Raw genomic sequence first — 19047 nt, 5'->3', positions numbered from 1 at the left:
TTGTAATGAATAAGTAATTTATGGGGAGATACTTTTGAGACTAAGTAAATATGCTGTTTTTCAAAAATCTTGCACCCATTCATTTTCACATCTATTGATGACTCTTGCCTGAGTCAATGACTACCATGATGGTTATAAAGTGGTGATTTTCTAAATCCTTGTTTCTTCTACATTTTTTTAGTTGATCATTCTACTATAAGAATGAGCTTTCCTTATTCATCTATTTACTTATTCATTGATTTGTTATCAGCATGGACTCTGGATTCTGCAGTTTATTTTGATGTTCAAATTATCCCAGTTGGGAGCCCCTGCCGGCTGGCTCTTGTGTCCTTTTAACATGTCCCATCACTTTTTGAGCACATCTTTACTTTCTGATGCAAGATATTTCTGTCTCATTTGTACTTTACATGTTCTAGCCCTGGCATCAGTCATTTCCCCAGGAAGTCCCGGTACCTTTTACAGGTTGATGATATTTAGGAACCAAAACCTGGGCATTCTGTAATTTTCTTAAGGAAGAACTCACATTATTGAATCTATTCATTTCAGACATTCTGAACTATATGATTGAATTAGGTTCCATTTACTCAGGCTAAGAAAACATTCACCTCCTTTATATTAACTATAAGATCACAAATTCTACAAGAGCCTGCTTTGCTCCTCAGTGGGACTCTCAGCCCTAGAGTGCCAGCCACGTATTTATATACTGAAAGTGTTGTGTTCCATAAATATTTTCTGAATGATTTCATGCTACCAAACCTACCTTAGAAAAACCTATTTGAGATATGGTTCTAAATCTAAGTTCAAGGTTCAGTACAGAGCAGTTACATTCTTGGCATTCATTTGTTATAGCCACTTATCATGTTACAGACTTATAGCTTAAAATAGACTCATCTGTCCTACAGTTTACCTTAGTGTTTATATTGTATTAGAAGTCTATGGAAGCTTAGCCTATAAAAATTGTTTTTCGTTGTCCCTTTTTAAAAATGCCTTGTTTTCAAGATTTTCTAAATGGTTAAGAAGCAATTTTAGCAAATGTGATTACTTTTACTGAGGCTGTGAAAGTACTAACCTTCTATAAAGTCTGAGGCGTGCTATATTATTTTTTATGTGTGTGTGTGTGTGTATTTTTTTTTTTGTCCACACTTCCTGGCTCATGACTTCCATAGCCCTTGTTACAACAAACAGAATCTCTTTCTCTCACCTTCTCCTGTCCTGCTTTCACCTCCCCATGGCAGGACTCTAACCTGATTGTAGGTCATAAGACTCTCATTCCAGAGAGGGTCCTGCCACATACCCCAGAGAAAGGAATGCTGCACAGAGAGGCCAAGAAGAATCTGAGCAGACAGACCTTACTGGGTTTACAGCATACCCTTTTTGTACAATGTCGTTTTGACATGGTTGTCCATGCTTCAATCATACCTATCTAATGAAGGCTCCATAAAAGAGGCCCAAGAGGATGGAAGCTTCTGGGTAGCTGAACACGTGGAGAGTCCTGGAGGGCAGCACGCCGGGGGGCGGCATGGAAGCTCTGTGCCCCTTCCCCCATACCTCACCCTGTGCATCTCTTCATCTATAGCCTTTGTAATAACCTTTGTAATAAACCAGTGAACATTAGTGTTACCTTGAGTTATGTGAGCTGCTCCAGTAAATTAATCAAATTCAAAGAGGGGGGTCATGGGAACCCCAACTTTTTTTTTTTTTTTTTTTTTTTTTTTTGAGACAGAGTCTCACTCTGTTGCCCAGGCTAGAGTGAGTGCCGTGGCGTCAGCCTAGCTCACAGCAACCTCAAACTCCTGAGCTCAAGCAATCCTTCTGTCTCAGCCTCCCGAGTAGCTGGGACTACAGGCATGCACCACTATGCCCGGCTAATTTTTTTTTTCTATATATATTTTTAGCTGTCCATATAATTTCTTTCTATTTTTAGTAGAGATGGGGTCTCGCTCTTGCTCAGGCTGGTCTCGAACTCCTGAGCTCAAACGATCCACCCACCTCGGCCTCCCAGAGTGCTAGGATTACAGGCGTGAGCCACCGCGCCCGGCCGGAACCCCAACTTTCGAAGCTCGTCAGTCAGAAGTTCTGGGGGCCTGGACTTGTGACTGGTATCTAAGGGGGGACAGTTTGGGGCACTGAGCCTTGACCTGTGGGCTCTGACAGTCTCCAGGTAGAAAGTGTTGGAATTAAATTAGAGGACACTCAGCTAGTGTGCACTGCGGAATTGATTGCTTGTCTGTTGGTGGGGAGAAATCTCCTACACTTGGTCACAGACATCCTCTGTGTTAACTGTTGTTGTGCTGTGGAGTGAGAGAATAGGAAAAACACAGTCTGAGTTTTTCCAAATAAGGTGTTAATTCAAAATAAACTATGTAAAGTTAAGTAGAGTATTTTATGCTTATTTTCCTTGATAAAGCTAGGGTTATAATCATTGTATCAGGAAAAAAGAAACAACTCTGGTTATTTTAACAGAATATGTCCTATGGGAATTGGTTAAACAGGCATTGGAGAACTTTAAAGGCACAAAGAGGGACTGAGGTCACACAGATATTAAGTGCAGAAAGCAGCTATCAGCCCTGGCGCTGGAGGCACAAGGGAAGAGATTAGAGTTATTAGAATTTGGCAGCAGGCAGCAGGGGCCCTGTGGAACTAGCACCCAGACCTCTGAGAAGGCACTGCCTGGCTGGTGCTGCTGTCTCGGAGGGGATTCAGTGAGGCTGAATCTGGAAATGCTAGAAAAAGCTGGGTTTTTCTGTTGCTGTCAGAGTGAAGGGAGGAAGATGTGAAGGATTCTGATAGGAACAGCAGCCAAGTCCCATCTCCCTCCTGCCGTCCAATCTCTTCTAGAACCCCCTATTGGTGGAACCTAAAATACTATTTTATATTGTCTCAGCCCTAGTGTCAAAAAGTATAGAGGAATGGGTTTAGAGATGAGAGACAATAACTTAATTTTTCTTTTATTTATTTATTTATTCATTTATCCATTTATTTATTTTTTAGAGATAGGGTCTTGCTCTGTTGCCCAGGCTGGAGTGCAATGGCCCAATCATAGCTCACTGTAACCTCGAACTCCTGGGCTAAAGCTATCCTCCTGCCTCAGCCTCCCAAGTAGCTGGGACTAAAGGTGCAGGCCACCATGTGTGCCTGATTTTTTTTACTTTTTTTTTTGTAGAGATCGGGGGTCTTGCTATGTTGCCCAGGCTGGTCTGGAACTCCTGACCTCAAGCAATCCTCCCACCTCAGGCTCCCAAAGTGCTGGGAATACAGGTGTGAGCCACTATGACTGGCCCAAGACAATAACATAACCAGCACAGCAATTTAGAAGCTCTGTTTTAAAGCACTCTATTACATTGACACATTTAGACCCTGAAATAATGTACTATAGACATAATATTTGAATGCCCATTTCATGAATTTAATGCATATGTAACTCAATTCTTTATGCTCAGCTTTGTTAAAGTCCTCTTACATCAGGATTGATATGGTTAATTTAAAAAGTAATATTAAAGCATAGAATTGTGACTTACTGTGAAGGAAATAGGTATAAAGAATCTGAATAACTCAGATTACAAATTTGAAACAAAGGTAGAATCATAATGCTAGTGAATGTAGTTTGATCTTTTCTTGACAGAAACCTAATAAGCTTGGAGATCTGCTTTCTAAGCCACCGAAAGATTAAAAGATGAAAATTAATAGGGAGCAGGGAGAGGCTGTTGTATACAAATTAATTGACAGCTAAATGGACGGTCAGATAGTAGATAATAAGATGAAGAACTAGGATAAAAACCCATAAGTTAAAAAAATACAACTGCCTCCAGCCCCATTTAGGATTAAACAACTTTATATGGTTAGAGATGTTTTTGTCTGTAACTCACTAACACACACCCCTAAAAAGGGGGAGGGCAGAGAAAGAGAAAGCAAGAGCACCCTAGCTATGATGACGTATTATGCTGACAACGTCTGTCTACCAAAAATCACAAATGCATATATGCTTTGGTCCAGTTATTTCACTTTTGGGAATTTTTCTTACACTTACAACACATGTGCAAAATGATATGTGTACAAGATGATTCATTGTGGCATTACTTAAACACATAAGAAACAGTGCAGTAAGCCCATCAATAGGGTGAAATAAATTATGGTGTGGCCATAGATGGAATACTATGTAACTGCATAAATAAACTGAAACCTTGTGTAGATGTAGAAAGATCTTCAAAACATTGTTAAATGAAAAAAGGCACAAAACAGTATGTAGGAGTAAGATTGTGTGTGTGTGTGTGTCTGTGTGGTGTGTGTGTAATATCTCTGGAAATATGTATACCCAAAAACTAATAATATTGGTTGCTTATGGGGTAGGGAACTGAATAGTGGGGGTCAGGGATGAGAGGGAGACCTTTCCCTGTATCTTGTTTAATATTTAAACTTTTGAATCATGTTTGCATTAGTCTTTCAAATATTTATGTTTTTTATTTTTAATTTTCTTTTTCCTTTACAGACAGGGTCTTGCTCTGTCACCCAGGCTGGGTGGCCCAATCATAGCTCACTGCAAACTCCTAGGCTCAAGGGATGCTCCTGCCACAGCCTCCCGAGTAGCTGGGACTACAGGTGTGCTCCCAGCACAGCTAGATAATTTTTTAAAAAATTTTTTGTAAAGACGGGCCCATGCTGGTCTAGAACTCCTGGGCTGAAGCAATCCTCCTGCCTCGGCCTCCCAAAGTGTTGGGATTACAGGTGTGAGCTTGGCCAAATTTTAAAAAAAGAAAACAAAAATTTATTACCCTGATGTTTCTGAGAGCGCTGAATCCTAACCACTAGACCACCAGGGAGCGTCATGTTTGTGGCTATTCCAAGGTTCACTATATACAAGTTAACACTGTAAGTGGCTCCTGTTCTTATGAAAGAGTTATGTTGTCAATAGACAATAAATGATCCTAAACTGCTTCATAAACCCTGATAATCAAGTTATATTCTATTGGAAATAGGAAGCTAAAATTAAGCCTGTTTATTTCCTATTTACTCATTTTTTCTTCCTCTGCTGTTATGTTCATTTTAGTGTAATTATATGAACATAATGATTAAGGTCTAATAGTATTTTTAGATCCAGCATGTTATAAGACCAAAACTAACAGCAACTCAAATTTTAATGACAAATTGACAGACTCCACTTGGTAGAGCTCTCCTACAGCAGAACTATTACAAATACAGTGCGTGCCACAGCGACATCTAGTGTACCCTTTTTGTAAAATCATTTAGACTCAATATCTGCTATAGTAGCATAGCTTGTGGCCATATGAATATTTTTAAAATCCTGAAGTAAACAGCCTAACTAAAGCCTACTTATTAATTCTTATCGTGGTTTTTAGATTACAGTGCAAAATTTTTGGTGTTTTTGCTGTCCATGTTTTAGCTGGATTAGAATTAACTACAGGAGTTGTTGCTGCAGTCTAAAAATAGTTACTTGTGTTTGTTTTAAAAATTTACTATGAAATTTACATAGTTTGTGATGAGAAAAAAATTAGGAACATATGAATTCATCTGTAAACTTTTTAAGTATTAAGAACTCTTCGATTCAAAGCTGCCTAGCACATGGTAGTGTAGTATGAAAATAGTATAGAAGGACCTCTGGACACAAAACAAAAATTCTATTTGTAGGATATTGGGACATCAGAAATCACCCAAGTAAAAATATCGGTGACATTCTTGATTAGTAAAGGAGTAACAGACAATAATAAGCATGTACTTTGGGACTATTATAACAACAGGCATTCTCTTTAATACAGTAAAATGCCCAATACTTCCAAAGTGACTTATTTATAAAAACAAAACAATCTATGAATAAACATTTAGTGATAATGCCAGATATTTTTTTCTATTATATCTACTTTATTTAAAAAAACATTTTTGAGATGGGAGTTTCACTGTGTTGCCCAGGCTGGAGTGGCTATAATAGTGCAGTGGCTAATTACAGGCACGATCATAGCTCCCTGCAGCCTCCAACTCCTGGATTCAGGGGATCCTCTTGCCTCAGCCTCCAGAGTAGCTGAGACTATGGGATATGAGTCACTGTGCCTGGCTCTATTAAATCTATTTTAAATAGTCTTAGGAAAGGTGTCACTGTTATTATGATACCTGAAAAAATACCTTAGTGTTATGTCTCCAATTCAGTTTAACTAAATAACCTCACTTGAAGCTTTTTTGGCCCCTTAATCAAAGAAAAAATTTTACTTGTTGTTATCTGATGATGGCAGCCCTCATTCCATTAATCACAGCCACCCACCAAATGCTTACCTAACTGAGGAGTAGAGTCTAAATGTTTGGAGTTACTTATCTTAATTTGGCTGGTTTTATATTTCCTTTCTGTTATCGCAAGTAAGAATATAAACCCTTGGGATAGATCTGGATTCAAAACTTCAGTCTTCATCTACTAGCTGTGTGTGTGTGGCCTCATGACAATGACTTAACTTCTTTGGGCTGTACTTTCCTCAGCGGCAAAATGCAGGTTTAATTTACTTCCTAGAGATGAACAAGTAGTGATAAGAATAAGCATTCTTATTCATTTCCTAAAATAACTATTTCGGAACTAATTATTTAGTTCCAAATGTTTTAATAATGTATATAATATATGTGTAGGTTTTTGAGAGTTAACCTTTATCAATTAAGAACCTTCCCTTCAATTGCTAGATTGCAAAGGTTTTTTTGTTTGTTCTGTTTTAAAATAATGAACAGTGTTGAATTTTATTGAATGGTTTTTCTGCATCTTTTGAGATCTTACATAGCTGAAATTCTAAGGAGCAACATGTTTAAAAATACACAGGATTTTAAGAGTCCATAATTTGGAAGACACAATAAAAATAACTCAAAACCAGATAAAGCTTGAAATAATTGTATACCATTTGTAAATAGTATCTTTAGATACTTCACGTAGCACAATGGTTTCCAATTCCATCCAAATTGTTGCAAAAGGCATTAAGTCATCCTTTTTCTTTGCTGAGTAATATTCCATAGTATACATATACCATATTTTGTTAATCCACTCATGAACTGATAGTCACTTGGGTTGATTCCACATCTTTACAATTGTGAATTGTGGTGCGGTAAATATTCAAGTGCAGGTGTCTTTTTGATAAAATAACTTCTTTTCCTTTGGGTAAATACCCAGTAGTAGGATTGTTGGATCAAATGGTAGGTCTACTTTTAGTGCTTTGAGGAATCTCCATATTTTTTTCCATAGAGGTTGTACTAATTTTCAATCCTATCAACAGTGTACAAGTGTTCCTTCCTTTCTCTCTGCATTCACACTAGCATCTATTGGTTTTGGACTTTTTAATAAAAGGCATTCTATTAAATAACTGGGGTACAGTGATATCTCATTGTGGTTTTAATTTGCATTGCCCTGATAGTTAGGGATGTTGAGCATTTTTTTCATATGTTTACTGGCCATTTGTCTATCTTCTTTTGAAAAGCTTCTGTTCATGTCTTTTGCCCACTTTTTGATGAGGTTTTGTTTCCTTGCTAATTTGCTTGAGGTCTTTGTAGATTCTGGTTAGCCCTTTATTGGATGTTTAGCTTGCAAATATTTTCTCCCATTCTGTAGGTTCTCTATTTGCTCTGTTGATTATTTCCTTTGCTGTGCAGAAGCTTTTAATTTAATCAAAAGTCCCATTTATTTATTTTTGTTGTTGCTATGGTTGTCATTTGGGTCTTTATAAATTCTTTGCCTACACTGATATCTAGAAGAGTTGTTCCAACATTTTCTTCTAGAATTCTTTTGGTTCCATGCTGTGCATTTAAGTCTTTTATGCATTGTGAATTAATTTTTGTGAGTGGTGAGAGATATGGATCCTATCTCAATATTCTGCATGTGGCTATCCAATTTTCCCAGAACCGTTTATTGAATAGGGCTTGTTTTCCCCAGTGCATATTGCAGTCTGCTTTGTCAAAGATCAGTTGGCTATATGTGGACGGTTTAATATCTGTTCTTTGTTCTGTTCTATTGGTCTCTGTCTCTATTTTTGTGCCGATACCATGCTGTTTTGGTTACTATAGCCTGTAGTATACTTTGAAGTCTGGTAATGTAATGCCTCCAGATTTGTTCTTTTTGCTTAAGATTGCTTTGGCTATTCATGTTCTTTTCTGGTTCTAAATGAAGCACAGAATTATTTTTTTCTAGATTTGTGAAATATGATGTTGGTATTTTGATGGGGATTGCGTTGAATCTATAAATCACCTTGGGCAGTATAGACATTTTAACAATGTTGATTCTACCGATCCATGAGCATGATATGTTTATCCATTTGTTTCTGTTATTGGCAATTTCTTTCCTCAATGTTTCATAGTTCTCTTTGTAGAAATCTTTCACTTCCTTGGTTAAATATATTCCTAGGTCTTATCTTTTCTTTTCTTTTCTTTTTTTTTTTTTTTTTGAGACAGAGTCTCACTCTGTTGCCCAGGCTAGAGTGCCGTGGCATCAGCCTAGCTCACAGCAACCTCAAACTCCTGGGCTCAAGCAATCCTTCTGCCTCAGCCTCCCAAGTAGCTGGGACTACAGGCATGCACCACCATGCCTGGCTAATTTTTTCTATATATTTTTAGTTGACCAGATAACTTCTTTCTATTTTTTAGTAGAGACGGGGTCTCACTCTTGCTCGGGCTGGTCTCGAACTTCTGAGTTCAAACGATCCACCCACCTCGGCCTCCCAGAGTGCTAGGATTACAGGTGTGAGCCACCGTGCCTGGCCAAAACTTTTCCTTCTTTCTGAGACGATCTGGCAGATGGTGTCTCTGGTCAGCCTTCTTGGAAATTCCCTATGGTTACTTTCTCTATAAAAGGTTTTGTGATTTTTTTCCCATTTACTTTTCACCAAATTCCATACTGGCCTCTCAGTATTTTTTTAAGATTATATATTTTATGAAACAATTGTAATTTTATAATGAATATTATATGTATCTATATCTATATTTATTCCATATTATGTAAATTTATACTTCTATATCTATATATATATATACTATAAAATATATTCCCATGAAGTTAGATTCCTACAGGAAGTATTTAAAAATACATTAAAATCGCCTTCTTTTTCTTTCTTTCTTGATGTCAGATATTGATGTACGATTTAGATACAAGTAATTTCACCCTTTTAATTTATAGAGTTCTTCTAATTTTGATAGTTACAGTAGCACTTAAGTCAAAATATAAACTATTTCCATTCCTCCAGAAAATTCTCTATTGGCCTTTTGCAATCAAATCACTTCCTATTAATCCCATGCCTTGGTAAGGGCTGTTTTCTGTTCCTATAGGGTTGCCTTTTCCAGAGTGACATCCAAATAAGCCGAATGTGTGTGGCCTTTTGAGTTGGGCTCCTTTCGCTTGGCACGGTAGCTCTCAACTGGCAATTGTGCTCCCCAAGTGACGTTGGGCTACATCCGGAGACATTTTTGATTGTCACAGCTGAAGCATGGAGGGGATGTGCTAGTGGATAGTGGCCAGTCATGCTGCTAAACATCCCACAATACTCAGGACAGTCACCCACAACAAAGGATTACTTGGCCTAAAATGTTAATAATGTTTAGGTTGAGAAACTTGACTTAGCATAAAGCTTCTGAGAGTTGTTACATTTATTAGTAATTTGTTCCTTTAATTTTGAAACAGAATTTGTATGTGCTTATTTTCAACTCGTATGTTTTATTTATTCAAGTATCTGTTCAAATCTTTGGTCCATTTTTAAAAGTAGTTTAAAACAAGTAGTGGTTATTGACAATACCAAATGTCATTGAGGATGGGGAACAAACGGAGTTCACATACTCCATTGGTGGGAATGAAATATGATACAGCTACTTTGGAAAACAGTTAAGCACTTTCTTCCAAAGCAAAACATATATGGACCTTATGACCCAGTAAGACTTAAGACGTAGTCACTTATTGCCATATTTGCTTGAGCTCCTCTTTCCCTGTATTTCTTTTCCTAAGAATATAAACAGATACAAAGACATTTTATAGTTTTCTCTTTATGCCTGCTCCCTCTTGCCCATCCCACAGAGAACCATATTCTGAAAGTAGTATTTATCCTTTTTGTCAGTTTTTCTAGTTTCACTACTTGTGCATTTCTCTCCATAGAAAAATGATATTGAGACATTCACTCTACATGTAGATCTAATTCTTTTACTTGCTTAATAGCCTTCCATTGAAAAAATGGAAGACAGTGTATTTACTCAACCTACTGAGGATCAGTTAGATTGTTTCCTCTTTTCTCCGTTATTGACAGTGCTATTAGGAGCATCCTTTTACCTGATTTTGTGCACACATAAACATGTTTTCTGGAGTAGACACTAAAGGTGGAATTGCTGGGACATAGGGTAGGTGCCTCTTCACCTATACCCAACATTACCAAATTGCTTAGAAAAACCTGGTTGGCCAGTTCTCCCTGAGTCTCCCACTCCATCCACTAAGTAATATGGTCTTTCTCTTTCAAACCTCTCCTGGGTCATCAGCCCCTTTTCCATCTTCTCCCCACATCCTTTCCCAAGACCTAACAGCACAGGGGAATTAGCTGCCAAGGTTAGACTCCCGAGATTAATGATTTATAATATCCACAGAGGGGCCCTGATGAAGGCATCATTTCTGAGCAGCTCATGTCTTCTCCGTACTGAATAAGGATAAAATCAGATGACAGTCAGATGTGTATGTGTGCAGGTGCTGCAGTGTAAACAGACACCAGGAAAGAAACCAGAGACTGTGTTTGACATAGTCTAGGTAGCTTACTGGGGGGTTCTCAGTGCCAGGATAAGATAAGAGGAATAGGCCAGTGCTCTGGGCTTCTGCAATTTTGAAAGAGGTCTTAAGGAAGATAGAGGCGCTGCCAGTTTCCAATGGTTAAGGAAAAATATAAAGGTGATGCTATGGTCTGAATGTTTGTGCCCTCAAAATTCTTATGTTGAAACCTAATCACCAATGTGATGGAATTAGGAGATGGGACCCTATTGGTGAGTGATTAGGTCATGGGGGTGGAGTTCTCAGGAATGGGATTAGTGCCTTTATTAAAGAGGCCTAAGGGAGACTCCTGGACACAGCTACGGAGTGCCATCTGTGAACCAGAAAGTGGGCCTTCACCCCACACCAAATCTGTTAGTGTCCTTATCTTGGACTTCCTAGCCTCCAGAACTGTGAGAAATAAATTTCTGTTGTATATAAGTGACCCAGTTTATGACATTTTGTTACAGCAGCCTGAATGCACTAAGACAGGTGATACGTTCTTTATCTACAAATAGGTTTTGAGTGTATCCCATGTGCTAAGCACAGGGCTAAGTTGCTTGCAATTCAGCAGTAAAAAAGATACACAAAATCCACCCTCAAGAAACCTCCATTCTGGTGTCTGAGCAAGGATAATGAGCACAGAGAGAAAGAATTACTTGCTATAAAGATAGGTTCCTGAAGAAAATGAAACAAGGTAACAGGGCAGCGAATAACTGGGTAACAGCAAGAAGAGAGGTGAATTTAGACTGGATCAGAACTACAAAGGAAGCAAGGCACAAAAACAAAAGCCGTAATATTTTAAAATATCAACTCTATTGGAACATACTTTATATACAATAAAATGTACACACTTTAAATTGTACAGTTCTGTGAATTTTGACAAGCAAATATTTATACCCGTGTAACCACCATCTCTTCCAAATCAATATAGAACATACATCAATATAGAACATTTCCATTATCCTCCAAAATTTCAGCATGTTCCTTTGCAGTCAATCCCCTCCCCCCGTGCTCCCTACCCTGGTATGTGATTAGTCAGGGTGTAGATTATAGATTACCTTAGCCTCGCCCAGAATTTCATACAAATAAAATCATAGGGTGTGTACTCTTTTGCATCTGGCTTCTTTTTCTCAGTGTAATGTTTTTAAGATTCACTCATGTTGTGTGTGTATTTCTTTTAATCTACTCACTGAATGAACATAGCACAATTTGTTTACCATTGTCCTTTGTTGGCTATTTGGGCTGTTTCTAGTTTCTTGCTATTATGGATAAAGATTCATAGGTATGTTTTTATATCTTGACTAAATATTGAGGAGTGGAATTACTGGGTCATATGAGAAGTGTATGTCTAACATTATAAAAAATTGCCAAACTGTTTTTCAAATGATTGTACCATTTTACACTTTCAGCAGCAATGTACGAGAGTTCCAGCTACTCCATATTCTTTTCAATGCTGTCAAGCCCTTTAATTTTAGCCATTCTATTGGGTATACAGTTAATTGTAATTTTAATTTGCACTTCCCTTAATACTAATAATGTTGCACATATGGTTATTGGTTATATCTATAACTTATTTTGTGAAATACCTTTTCAAATCCTTTGTCCTTTTTTATCTGTCTTCTGATTCTTTAGGTTTTCTTTATATATTCTGAATACAAGGTCTTTGACAGATCTATGTAATGCAAATATTTCTCCCCATATGTAATTATGTTGAATTATCATTATCATTTGGTTCAAAATACTTTTTAACTTCTCTTTGTGATTTCTTCTTTGATCCATAGATTATTTTGTAATGTTATTTAATTTCCAAATATTTGGGGATTTTTCCAGATATATTTTTGTTATTGACTTCTAATTCCATGCTGATGAGAAAAGTTTTTGTATGATTTCAACATTTTTTAAAAACTTTTGGAGAATTTATTGAGACTTTGTCACCCAACATAAATTCCATCTTTGTGAATGTTCCATGTGCACTTGAAAAGAATGTGTATTCTGTTGTCATTGTTTGTAGCTAATGTGAATTAGGTCAAATTATTTTAAAGTGTTGTTAATGTCTTCTATAACCTTGCTGAATTTTTGTCTGTTATACCAATTACTGAGAGAAGACTGTTGACATCTCCAGCTATGCTTCTGTATTTGTCTATTTCTCCTTTTGAGTCTGTTTTCTTCATGTATTTTGAAGGTTACTGGGTGAGCACACATTTAGAATTTTGTCTTTTATATGAATTGACCCTTTATGAATGTTTTGTAAAAAAAATTTACAGTAATATTCCTTTGCCTAAAGTCTACTTTGGTATTACCATTCTAGATTTTTTTTTTTTTTGGAGACAGGGTCTCACTCTGTTGCCCCAGGTATAGTGGCATCATCGTGGCTCACTGCAACCTCTCACTCCTGGGCTCAAGAGATCCTCTTGTCTCAGCCTCCCAAGTAGCTGGAACTACAGGCACACAGCACAATGCCCAGCTAATTTTCCTATTTTTAGTAGAGACGGGGGTCTTGCTCTTGCTCAGGCTTGTCTTGAACTCCTGAGCTCAAGCAATCCTCCTGCCACAGCTTCTTGGAGTACTAGGATTACAGGCGTGAGCCACTGTGCCTAGCCCATTCTAGATTTCTTGATTAGTTTTTCCATAGTATACTTTTTCATTTCTTTTACTTTAAACCTGTGCCTCTATATTTAAAATGTTTCTTGTAGACAGCATATAGTTGACTCTTACTTTTTAAGCCCCAATCTCTGACTTTTAATTTGGAGTCTTTTGACCATTTACTTTTAATAAAACCACATATAGATGATCCTCCCAACTTAACAAGGTTTGACCTACCATTTTTCAACTTTTTGATGGTGCTAAAGTGATACATGTTCAGCTTATGATGAGGCATCTGGATAAACCCATCTTAAATCAAGAACAATCTGTAGCTGGGTTTAAGACTACCACCTTACTATTTATTTTCTACTTTCCCAATCTCTTCAGTTTTCTTCCCTCCACTTTTCCCACTTTCTTTTGGATTGAGGTTTTTAGTATTATACTTTATCTCCTCTATTGGTGGTTTATTAGCTACACCTGTTGTTTTTAATGGTTGCCTTGGGGTTTACAATATGCATCTTTAACCTATCATAGTCTATCCTCAAATAATATACTACTTTATATATAAGAACTTGGTAACAATATTCCTCACCTCCTCTTCCATCTTTTCTTTTTATTGATATACATTCTCCATGTTTCAAATTCTACAACACATGGCTAACTTTTATTAAATAGTCAACTATCTTAAGTGAGATAAGAAAGTCATTGTTCACAAATTTACCATTTCTAGCACTCTGCATTCCTTTGTGTAGATCCAAGTTTCCCTCCCAACTATCATTTTCTAATGATGGTTGTCTGAAAATACCTTATTTTGAAGAACATTTTTGCTGGATACCTACACTGATATACCTGTTTATCTCATTCCTTTAATGAGAAGTTAGTAATTTTAATTGTTGTTTCCCCATGTGTCATGTGTAGTTTTTCTCCAGCTGCTAAGTTGTTGTCTTTCACTGTTTTTATTACTGTTATTCAATAGCTTGATAAAATGTCTTGGTTTGGCTTTGTGTTTTGGAGTTGTTTGAACTTCATGTATCTTGAGTTTAGTTTTTGTATAATTTAGCGAATTTTTAGCTATTTCTTCAAAATTCTTTCTAAACACCTATGAAAAACTCTTTGATATTGTCACACAAGTTACTGAGGCTTTGCTCACTTTTTTCAGCCTTTTTCTCTCTGTACATCAGTTTAATTTTATTGCTGTCTTCAGGTTCACTCATCTTTTGCACTGTCGGATCTGCTGTTAACTCCCTAAAATAAAATTTTGTTTTACAGTATTTTTCAGCTCCAGAAATTTCATTTGGTTCATTTATAGTTCCCATCTCTCATTATGTTCATGTTTTAAATTTTGAGCATATGTATTAATAAACCATTTCTTAGTCTGCTTCTACTGACTTTTCTTCTGTGGATCACATTTTCCTGCTCCTTTGCAGTTCTAGTTATTTATTGGATCTGGATATTGTGAATGTTACATTATTGAGGGACTGCATTTTGTTATCTTCCTTTAAAGTGTTACAACCTTGTTCTGGAAGACAATTTAGTAGATCAGCTTGATCTTTTCAAAGCTCGTTTTTAAGGGCAGTTAAAGTGTACCTAGAGCAGCTTTTATTCTAGAGTTCAATTTAGTGTTACTCAGGTGAGACCCTTGGAATATCTATACTAAATACCCTGAGTATTTTACAAGGTACTCCACTCTGTTTGGAACTTGAATGTCTCCCAGCCTTGTGTTTTGAGAATTGTTCTGCTGAACAGTCCCTGGGTAGGTGTTTTTCATCTAGTCTCATGCAACTTCACTCTATGCATGCAGTTTGGTATTTAGTCAAATATTCATGGGACTCCTATGCAGATTTATGGAGTTTTTCTGCACACTTCCCTTCTGTTACTTTGTCTCACAAATTCTACCTGCCTCAGGCTTCTGAAATTTTGATGTTTTCTCAATCTCTAAGAAATGTTGCTTTTACTTACTGAGCCTTAAAACAGTAAAGTGCACAAAATTTTACATATATTGAATTTTTACATATAAATGTACCCATATTAACTACTACCTATATCATCACCTTGTAAGATTCTCTTACTCAGTTAATACCCACCCCTCCCCAAAGTTATGTTCTACTGACTCCTATCATAGAATATTTTTGCCTGCTTTTCTACTTTAGGAATTTTGAATGGGATCATACAATATTTTGTCTCAGGCTTGTTCCACTCAACATTATGCCTGTTGGGTCCACTCATGTTATTCCAAGTACAGATGCTCTTCAACTTACAACAGTGTATGTGTCCTGATAAACATATTGTAAGTTAGAAATGCATTTAATACACCAAGCCTACCTTGAACATGCTCAGAACACTTACATTAGCCTACAGTTTGGCAAAATCATCTACCACTATAGTTCTCAACCCCCAGGCTGTGACCCAGTACGTCTGTGGCCTGTTAGGAAATGGGCTGTGCATCACTGCCTGAGCTCCGCAACCCTGCTCCACACAACACCCCACCCCGGGTCTGTGGAAAAACTGTCTTCCATGAGACTGGTCCTGGTGCCAGAAAGGTTGGGGACCGCTGATCTAACACAAAGCCTATTTTATACTAGTGATTTATAAAAGTGCTGAATTATCTCATATAATTTATTGACTACTGTCCTAAAAGTGAAAAACAAATAGTTCTATGTATATAATGTATGATTTTACTTATAAAGCTACAAAAACAAGAAACTAGGAATTTAAGGCTGCAGTGAGCTATGATTATGCCACACTACACACCAGTCTGGGAGACAGAATGGTCTCTTTAAAAAACCAACCAACCAACCAACCAACCAAGCAACAAAAACAGGACAATTCTGACCTACAGATTATAAGAAAAGCATGAGAATTAAAAAAAAAAAAAAAATCAGTGTTATGTTTAGCAGGGGTAAGGACAGAAACTACAAGGGAGGTGAGAGCCTTTGGGGGACTGGTAATGTTTCTTCACCTGTGTCCTGGCTGTATGGTTTCTCATTTCAGAAACAAAACCCCTTCCTTGATATATTGTCTACTCTAAAGCTACTGCTATTTTCTCTGAGAGCTGTCTACATTTCTGCCTCTGTCATAACAGGGAAATTATTCTCACCAAGGTCACCTGATTGCAAATTCAGACCACTGTTTCTCTGCCCATATTTTACTCAGCAGCATAAAACTGTGGACCATCTTCACTCTCCTGGTCTTCCTTTGTTACTCATCCCTTAAATACTGATATCCGTCCCTAACCCCTTCTCACTCTTCCAAATCGCTGTGGGTAATCTCACATATTCCCACATTGTGTTAGGCCACAACAATTTCTCATAGGGATTATCAAATTCAATGTGTTCTAATCCAAAGCCTATCTTTTCTCCAAATTTGCTCTTCTAGAATTTTTTCAGTGAATGGCACCACCTTTCACTAAGCCAACCAAAAAACCCTCTAGGTTATTCTTTACTTATCCCTCTCTGTCCATCTCTAATTAACCAAATCTGTTGACTTTACCTCTGAAAGATAACTCAAACCTTTTTCTCTTCAGTCTCATCGCTATTCATTCATATTTAACTTTATCTAGATCCTGCGTCCTGGTATTCACCCCCTTGTGTAGTCCCTGCTCCACTTTAACAGCATTGATCTGCGTGACCAACAGAATATGGTTAAAGTGATATTATGACTTCCAAGATTAGGTTATATAAAAGCTGCAATTTCAATTTTGGGTGTACTTGCTCTCCCGTAGATTAATCTGTGAGCAGCCAGCTGCTATGCCATGAAGGCACTTAGGCAACTATGATGTCTCCAGCCAACAGCCAGTATGGAAAATTAAGGCCTGCCAACTACTTTGTGAGCCTGGAAGCAGATTCTGCCCCAGCTGATCCTTCAAATGATACTGCAGCCTGGCAGACAGTTCAACTGCAGCGTCATGAAACCTTGAGCCAGATTCACACAGCTAATCTATTCCCTGATTTATGACCCACAGAACTGCAACAATTATTTTAGGCTGCTGAGTTTTGAGGTGATTTACCACACAGTAATAGTTAAGCTATTTCTCTCTGACAATAAAATTAATAGTGGTCTATTAGAAAAGCATTTGGCCAAGATTGAATTTTCAAAATCGGCTTTAATTTATTCCAAATAAACTGACATATATTTGGTCATTTAACTACAAAGTCATTATTAATTTCTCACAATATGATAAAGAATAATTAATGGCAATATTTAAATTGTGAATAAATCAATGTGGCTAATAGTTAATGGAATGGCCAAATGCTTTTATTAAAAAACTACTTCCCCCAAGACTGCCTCAAAACAAGTTCAAAGAAATTTCTATAACTGTACCCATGCACCACCAAACACTATTATTTGGTACAGAGGAAGGATCAAATAAGTATCTGCTGGAGTAGGTGGCAAACTTCTGTAAGCAATAAATTTCAATTTAAAAGCACTGTAAATATAGCATTAATGTCACCATTAATTCAACTACTGATTCCATATTGGGAGAATGTAACAGAATCACATGGATTCCCCTTGCAACTCAAAACTCTATGTCTGCTCCTCTCCTTCCTTCTAAAATCTTTGGTGGAAAGGATGCTATGTGAACTCTGAAAAGCTCCCAGTGACTGCCAATTCAAGGTGACAGACTGATCACATTTGTTTTATAGCCTCTTCCTACTGAGACTGTATTACTGGTAAATGATTTTAAAAGTGTATAATGACAAAGAGGAGTGAGACAAAAGATATTTCAAAAACACTGTCTTTGGAAGATGGAAAACAGATTAAGACATAGAAATTGAATTACCAACATCAAATAAGGCTTAAAACCTAAATGGCTAGAGAGAGAGATTAAACTAGGTGTGAGCTACTTTAAAGAACCCCCTAAGAGGCACCACCAAAGTTGTGGAAGGAGCAGGGCTGAACACAAAACTAGTCTAAAGTATGTCTACAGAGAATTGGTCTTTTAGGTCCCGTCTGTCATATCACATGCAATCGGCTGTGTGCAAGCTTGACCAAATTTCTTAACTTCTCTGAGCATCAATTTCCTCATTTATAATGAAAGAATAAGAAAATGCCTACTTTATAGGCTTATCACGAGAATTCAGTGAGTCAATACATATCAAGTGCATTGAACAGTACTTAGCACATGGTAAGCACGCAATAAACTTTATTGTTGTTTTAAGCCTTTGATACTATTTGCTTTCTAATTAATGATGATATATATGTTACTCTGGGAATAAATAAAATCACCTTTGGTGGGGGGGGGTCACATGAATGACAGAGACATAACAGCACTTTCACCTTGTAAACATAGCTCCATGATAAACATACCACAGAGACACTTTGGCTTAGACTCAAAGCAAGAGTCTCAAAGCAAGACTAACAATCACGAGGGTCACAGGTAAGTACTGAAGACAGTAAAACTGGGGGCAGTGGGGAGTGGAAGGAAATAGAGACAGACAAGCAGTAGTCACTATACTATAGAGTGACAGATGCCTCTGAGAGCTTCCTAATGTCATTCCATGAGTATAATGGCTACACATTGCTTACCTATGAACAAATGAGGACCTAATTACAATGATTAGAAGTAAAACATATGAATAGACTGAAATGAGAACTAAAATACAATAACCCATAAATATGACATAAGAATGTTATCTAAGAATCTTACAGTTTGTGTTATCTGAAAATCATTTATTACAACGACAAAACTAGAGGTTAATTACTTTATTATTGAATTATAT

The sequence above is a fragment of the Eulemur rufifrons genome, chromosome 16 (genome assembly GCF_041146395.1).
Source record: "Eulemur rufifrons isolate Redbay chromosome 16, OSU_ERuf_1, whole genome shotgun sequence".
Lineage (NCBI taxonomy): Eukaryota > Metazoa > Chordata > Mammalia > Primates > Lemuridae > Eulemur > Eulemur rufifrons.
This window is presented reverse-complemented; position numbering follows the sequence as displayed.